Below are 7891 nucleotides of genomic sequence, written 5' to 3'. Positions count from 1 at the left end.
AAGAAATGGCAAAGCTCAACAGTGTTTTTGCCAAGAAAATCCCAAATACAATCACAAAGAGTTGTATACAACTGAAAAATAACTGAACAACAATGTGAAAATATGTTGTATGACTTCATATGTATAAATCCTGTATTTTTTGCCTTCTCATTGGATAGGAGGAGAGATTTTACAACTGAAAATGAAAATAAAAATAATATTTACAAAATTTTAAAAGGGCAACTAGGTGGCTCAGTGGATAGAGCACCAGCCCTGAAATCAGGAGGACCTGAGTTCAAGTACAGCAACAGACACTTAATAATTAACTAGCTGTGTGACCTTGGGCAAGTTACTTTGCCTTGCAAAAAAAAAAACAACTTAAAAAAGAGTTAAACTGGTTCATCAAGGATAGGGAAGAAAGGACAGTGTAGCCAATGTTGGGCTGACTACCTGTTTAAAAAAAAACCCTGAGAACTGAGAAATAAAGGACCCTGAAGATGAAGAAAAAGTTCAGGAATCAGAAGTCACTGAAAAAAGATGAAATGATAAAAAATTATAGTCAAAGGAATTTTGTACTTTATGAACATGGAAGTAAATATGTTGGGGGTTTTGTTTTATATATATATATATATATATATATATATATATATACTTTATTTTTTATTTTTTTAAAGAGTTATTTATTTTGAGTTTTACAATTTTTCCCCTAATCTTACTTCCCACCCCCAATAGAAGGCAATTTGTTAGTCTATACATTGTTTCCATGGTATACATTGTTCCAAATTGAGTGTGATGAGAGAGGAGGTAAATATGTTTTGAGTAAAGTAACAATTTAAATAATTCTTGGGAGTACTTTTCCTTTTTTTAAAAAATAACATTCCATTGCATTAGTAATATGACTGACATGGGTTGCAATGAAGGGGAAAATATTTCAGGTGTTGTTTAGAGTTACTGAAAAGAAAGGTTTCTCCTAGTCAATATGATCATTTACTATTTACTCCTAGGGTAGATAATGAGTGCATACTATGGAGAGATTACTAGGGATGAAACTTCAGAAAAGTATAGAAAGAGTTGCATGAACTGATGCTGATGACTGAAGTAAACAGAACCAGAAGCACATTGTACACATTAACAGTAACATAGTATGATGATCAACTATGATGAGCTTGTTCATTTAAGCTGCACAATAATCAAAGATATTCTAAAAGACTTGTGATGGAAAATACCATCCATATCCATATCCAGGGAAGGAACTATAGGGTTTAAATAAAGACCAAAGGTTACTATCTTCACTTTTTAAAAGTATGGTCTTTTCCCTCTAATGATTTTCCCTTTTTTGATTTGATTCTTCATTCACAACATGATTAAAATGAATATTTGTTTAACATATTTATACACATATAACTTATACTAGATTGCTATCTGCGGGAGGGAAGGGGGGGAGGGAAAGAATAAGGGGGAAAAATGTCACACTCAAAACATTAGAAAAGCTGATTGTTGGGTGGCTAGGTGGCACAATGGATAAAGCACCGGCTCTGGAGTCAGGACTACCTGAGTTCAAATCTGGTCTCAGACACTTAATAATTACCTAGCTGTGTGGCCTTGGGCCAGCCACTTTAACCCCATTTGCCTTGCAAAAAAAAAAAAGCTGATTGTTGAAAACTCTCTTTGCCTATAGTTGGAAAAATAAAGTATTTTTTAAGAGTAAAAAAATGAAGGCCGAGCAAAGATGGCAACAGGAGAAGAGCCTCTCTTAGGTGCTCTCTCTCTATAATATTTCAAAATTTATAAGATAAGGACTCTAACTAAATTTTCGAGAGACAGAACCCACAGGGATCCAGTGAGGCAATTCTCCAGCCCAAGGTAACCTGGAAAATAGTGGAAAGGCTCCACTCCACAGGGTTAGAGGGGCAGCCTGCCAGAGTGAAGGAACTTCAGCCTCTGGGAGGCAGCCCAGGGTGCCTGGGAGCCGGGCTCATGGCAGTGAGGGCAGTTTCCTGACCTACACCCCGGGGAGCACTGGACACAGCTTGGAAGATCAGTAAGGGGGGGGGAAGCTCTACCAAAATGAACTGTGAAGCCCAGCCCTCAGGACACTAAGTTAGCAGTAGCTGCTTCAGCCTAGATCTAGGAAATGGAAGCAGGAGCTGGTAAGCAGCAACTCCCAGGCAACTGAGCCTTGAGTGCTCAGCATACCTAAGTTAGGGGAGTGGAGAGAGATTTCCGAGGTCTGTCCTCTGTCCCTGGAACAGGACACTGGGGCTCTGACCACATTCAGATCCTGATCACAGTCTAGGCCCCCCATAGAACTGTAGGACCCCCCCACCTCAGCCCCATGGCAGAGGGGCGTGCTTGTGGTCATTCACAGACCAATAGGAAAGACAGAGCCTCACACACAGAGATCCTTGTGGGGGGGGGTGTCCCAATGGTACTCAAAAGCTCAGGAAGCACCCCAAAACCAGGTGCAGACTGGGGAAATGAGTAAACAGACAAAAAAGAGGAACACCATTAAGAAATACATTGTCTATGATCCCAAGAAGGATCAAAATACTCAACCTGAAGATGAGGAAGTATAAGCTCCTATATCTAAAGACTGCAAGAAAAAGGGAAATTGGGTTCAGGCTGTGAAGTGAGGGAGATAGAAGAAAAATTGAGAAAAGAAATGAGAAGTCAGCATCTTAGTCAAGGAGATCCAAAAGAATGCTGAAAAAAAATAACATGTTAAAAACCAGCATAAGTCAAATGGATAAAACAGCTCAAAAAGTTATCGAGGAGAAGACTGCTTTAAAAAGCAGAATTGGCCAGATGGAAAAAGAGATAAGAAAGCTCTCTGAGGGATACAAATCTTTCAGAAGTAGAATGGAGCTAAAGGAAGCTGCCGACTTTATGAGAAATCAAGACACAATACTTCAAAACCAAAAGAATGAAAAATTAGAAGAAAATGTGAAACATCTCATTGAAAAAAGAACTGATATGGAAAACAGATTCAGGAAAGATAATTTAAAAATGCTTGGGATACCTGAAAGTCATCATTTTTAAAGAATTCCTATAGGAAAATTACCCAGATATCCTAGAAGCAGAGGGCAAAATAGAAATTTAGAAAATCCACTGATCTCCCCTGGAAAGAGATCCAAAAAACCCCAACCCCCCAGGAATGTTATAGCCAAGTTCCAGAACTCCCAAGTCAAAGAGAAAATATTACAAGCAGCCAGAAGGACACAATTCAAATATTGTGGAGCTGCAGTCAGGATCACACAGGACTTAGCAGCAACTACATTAAAGGCTCATAGGGCTTGGAATATAATATTCCAGAAGGCAAAAGAGCTCAGAATGCAACTGAGAATCAATTACTCAGCAAAACTGAATGTCCTCTTCCAGGGAAAGAGATGGACTTTCAATAAACCAGGGGAATTTCAAATGCTCCTGTTAAAATGGCCAGAGCTGAACAGAAAGTTTGATCTCCAAATACAGGACTCAGGTGAAGCATAGAGAGTGGAGGAGAAGGGGAAAATATGAGGGACTTAATGATGATGAACTACATGTATTCCTTCATAGAAAAATGATACTGTTAATACTCATAGGAAACTTCTCATTTAATGGAGCAGGTAAAAGGAACTTTTATGGATGAAGCACAGGAGAGAGCTGATTTTGAAGATAAAATAATATATCATAAAAATGGAGTCAATGGCTAAAAGGGAAATGTAATGTGAGTAAGAGAAAGGAGAGGTGGAATAGGCTAAGATATTTTATATAATAAGTTTTTTATTACAATGAGCTATTGCAATGATATGAAAGGGGAGAAGGTGAGGGGGAATGAAGGAACCTTCACTCTAATCAGAGGTGGCTAGGAGAGGAAACAGCATATATACTCAATGGGGTATAGACATCTAGAGTAAGATGAAGAGAAGGGGGACAGGGGAAAGGGGGGATGTGAATGATGGAGGAGAGGGTGGACCATGGGGGAGAGTGGTCAGATATAACACGTTTTCTTTTTTAGATCTTGCAAGGGACTGGGATTGAATGGCCTGTCTGGGACCACAGGGCTGGGTGGTTGCTGGGCCTTAGGGGTGGTATTTGGACTTCGGGCCTCTTGGCCCCAGGGCTGATGATCAGTCTGCTGCACCACTCAGCTACCTTACAACACATTTAACAAGAGGGGCAGGGGGAGGCTAGGTGGCACAGTGGATAAAACACCGGCCCTGGAGTCAGGAGTACCTGGGTTCAAAGCTGGTCTCAGACATTTAATAATTACCTAGCTGTGTGGCCTTGGGCAAGCCACTTAACCCCATTTGCCTTGCAAAAAAGCCTAAAAAATTCTAAAAAAAAAACCCAAGAGGGACAGAGTGAAAGGAGAGAGAAAATATAGTGTATGATAGTGGGGAAGTACAAATGGAGGGAGTTGCAATCAGCAATGGCAATAGTGGAAAAATATGGAAGTAGCTTTTTTGATGGACTTATCCTAAAGAATGTGATCCACCTGCAACAGAGTTGGTGGTGTTGGAACACAGACTGAAGCACATTATCATTATTATTATTATTATTATGGGGGTTGTGGGGCAGATGGGGTTGGGTGGCTTGCCCAGAATTGCACAACTGGATGATTGTTAGGTGTCAGAGGCTGGATTTGAACCTAGGCTGTCTCTAGGGCCAGTGCTCTGTCCACTGCGCCACCTGGACACCCCAAATATTATTATTATCATTTTTTAAATTTTATTTTATTTTATTTTTGGCTTTTACAGGGCAATGGGGTTGGGGTGGCTTGCTCAGGGTCACACAGCTGGGTGATTGTTGAGTGTTTGGGGACAGATTTGAGCTCGAGTGCTCCTAACTCCAGGGCCAGTGCTCCATCCAGTATGCCACCTAGCTGTCCCTATTATTGTTTTTTTTATTTTAATTTTAATTTTTTCCTCTTTCCTTTATTGCTCATGAGGGTTTATATTTTTGGGGAGGAGGGGATATTATGTTTACTCTTAGACAAGAATATTTTAGTAATGTATAAAAAACATCATTTGTACAAAAATAAAATAAATACAATAAAAAAGAGTAAAAATTGAAATAAATAAATAAATAAGATAATAGAAGTTCATTCCCTTGATCTCTGGTAGGAAATACACATAAGCAAGTAACAAGTTAAATAATTCCTTAGAGTCCTTTTTTAAAATAATAAATCTCTCTTACTTTATTGATTTAATTGACATGGGTTGTAATGAGGGAAATACATTTCAGGTGTAGTTTTGAGTTGCTTGAAATGAAAGTGATTTCTCAGTCATTGTGATCATCTGGCTGCTCCTGGGACAGATGATGAGAGATCCAGGAATACTTTCTTCCCGAGGAAGGCAGGGAGAAAAGCAAGGTCTAAGAGGCCTTTGAAAGACTTTGTTTGGGTAACTGTAGATGACAGAGCCATCTAAGGCATTGTAAAATGCAATATGCCCCCTTTCATAATCCAGGAAAATACCCACTTTGTGTATAGGTAGGCTTAGTTGATAGCCATCTTGAGAATTCCAAAGAAAGAAAGAATCTCCATATTTACTTCCTGCTAGGGTCCTCACATCCTCAGGTAATGTGGAGGATTTCTCCTTTCTGTTGACTGAATCTTCACAGATGCCCACTTCCCACTCTGTCTTGTCTCCCACATCCACTTCCCAGTAGTGTTGGCCTGAGGTGAAGGTCTGGGCCCCCAATACAACAAGAGCATAGACAAATCTTTCTTCATTGTCAGGCAGATCCTGGGGGACACTTCCATACTTGACACTCTTCAGGTCTTCAGACAGGATGAGATGAGGATGGGCTGTTTCAGGGTCCAGAGTTATGTCCCTCTGGAAGTTCATGAGCATTTCTCTCAAGCCAGTGATGGGAAAGGTGGTCCAGTGTGGAAAAACAACTTCTGGTTCCTGGTGGAGCAGCTTCTCCTTCCTTTCCAAAGTGCCTTTCATATCCTGGAGCATTTCTGAGGGTGCCTTGTCCAAATTCTCCTCTACTTCTAATATCATTCTTTGAAGGTTTTGGATTTGTTGTGAGAGTTTGGCCTTGTTCTTCTCAAATTTCACCAGGTTGTCTCTAAATTGCTGCTCCAGTTTTTGCATTTGTAGCAATTCTTCATGCCACAGGAACTGATACATTTTCTCATATTCAGATATAATTAACTGTTGAAAAACAAGTATGTCCTTCTTACATTTTGCCTCTCTCCTTCTCACCCTGTCCAATGAGACTTTAAAACTTTCCTCTTTTTCCTGTAAGATATTTCCTATCTCAAGGAGCTTCTCCTTGCACTTGGCAGCAGCTATTTCCAAGGGCAGGACTTGGTGATCCTTGTGCTCTGGAGCTAATGAACAGGAGCCGCAGAGGGCTCTGTGGTCTTCCTCACAGAAGAGCTTCTCCTTTTCTCTGTGTTGATCACAGATGGTCAGGCTCACGATGGTTTGCAGTAGATGAGGTCTGAGCATTTTGGCAATAATGGACAGATTCTGCAGGCTCTTGTTGGGCACCAAATCTCTGCTATAGTCGATGACTCCCCTGCATTCTGGACACTTTAATATTTCATGGGCTTCCTCCCTGCACTGGTTAAGGCACTCAGAGCAAAAGCTATGGCCACACTTGACAGTGACTGGGTCTTTGAAGTAGCCCAAACAGATGGAGCACATAAGATAATCCTGGAGCTTTTGGATTAAATCTTTGGTATCCATGTCTCTAGGCTTTTGATGCCTTCCTTCTCATATCCCCCTCTCAGGAGAGATGATGCTGGCCCTTTCCCTTGAGCTCTGGCAGCAAAAGATATCAGATCTGAGTTGGTAGAGTCTTTTTATAAGTCTTATAAGGCTAGTCCCTCCCTCTCTACTCCATTCACAAAAGGTGAGAACTCCTGGGCTTGGGTAGTTTCCATTCTCTGTTCTAGGGCTTGAGTTCCCTCCTTAGTCTTTTTGGCATCCTAACGAGTTATTGATCACAATGGTGCTCACACCTAGGCCCTTCAGACCAGGGTGGTCTGACTTTCAATTCTAAGTGGAACTGATCTCCTGCTCAAGAATTTCTTTCTGGATATATAATATTAGCTCTTCCCTATATTAAGATAAGGTCAAAATGGGGTACAAAATTTAAAAATAAAAAGTGATACCAAATGTCAGTTAGAATAAGGAATGGTTTATCCTACAGATCTATAGGAGGAGAAGCAGTTTATGACCAAAGAAGAGATAGAGGGTATTATAAAATACAAAATGGATAGAGTACCAGCCCTGGAGTCAGGAGTACCTGAGTTCAAATCCGGCCTCAGACACCTAATAATTACCTAGTTGTGTGGCCTTGGGCAAGCCACTTAACCCCATTGCCCTGTAAAAACTAAAAAAAATAAAATTAAAAAAATAAAAAAGCTATCTATAGTCACCAAAAACTTTTATAAATCATTATTGATTAGAAAAATGTAACTTTAAAGAACTCTGAGGTACTACTTCACACCTCTCAGATAGACCAATATGACTAAAAAAGAAAGTAATCATTGTTGGAACAGATGTGGAAAAACTGGGACACTAATGTGTTGTTGGTAGAGTTATGAACTGATCCCACTTTTCTGGAGAACAATTTGGAATTTTGTCCAGAGGGCAATAAAACTGTGTATACCCATTGATTGAGCCATATCAGGGTCTGAATCTCCAAGCGGTCAGAAAAAAGGGTAAAACCCCACATATAAAGAAATATTTATAGCAGCTCTTTTCATAGAGGCAAAGATTTGGAAATTGAGGGGTATTAATGGGTATTAATTGGGGAATGGCTGAACAAATTGTGGTAGATGAACATGATGGACCATTATTGTTCTTTAAGAAATGAAGAGAAGTCAGACTTCAGAAAAATCTGGAAAGATTTGCATGCACTGATTCTGTATGAAGTAAGCAGAACCAGAAGAACATTGCACACACCA

General features: G+C 40.0%; 1 pseudogene; it reads right to left on the bottom strand.

The window, feature by feature from the left end:
• Nucleotides 1-5201: 5201 nt before the first annotated feature.
• LOC141498889 (putative E3 ubiquitin-protein ligase TRIML1 pseudogene) lies at nt 5202-6680 on the bottom strand (annotated as a pseudogene).
• Between the last annotated feature and the right edge of the window lie 1211 nt (nt 6681-7891).

This window comes from Macrotis lagotis, chromosome X (genome assembly GCF_037893015.1).
Source record: "Macrotis lagotis isolate mMagLag1 chromosome X, bilby.v1.9.chrom.fasta, whole genome shotgun sequence".
In the NCBI taxonomy this organism is placed as follows: domain Eukaryota; kingdom Metazoa; phylum Chordata; class Mammalia; order Peramelemorphia; family Peramelidae; genus Macrotis; species Macrotis lagotis.
Note: the sequence above shows the minus strand (reverse complement) of the source record. Positions and strands in the feature narration are given on the sequence as shown.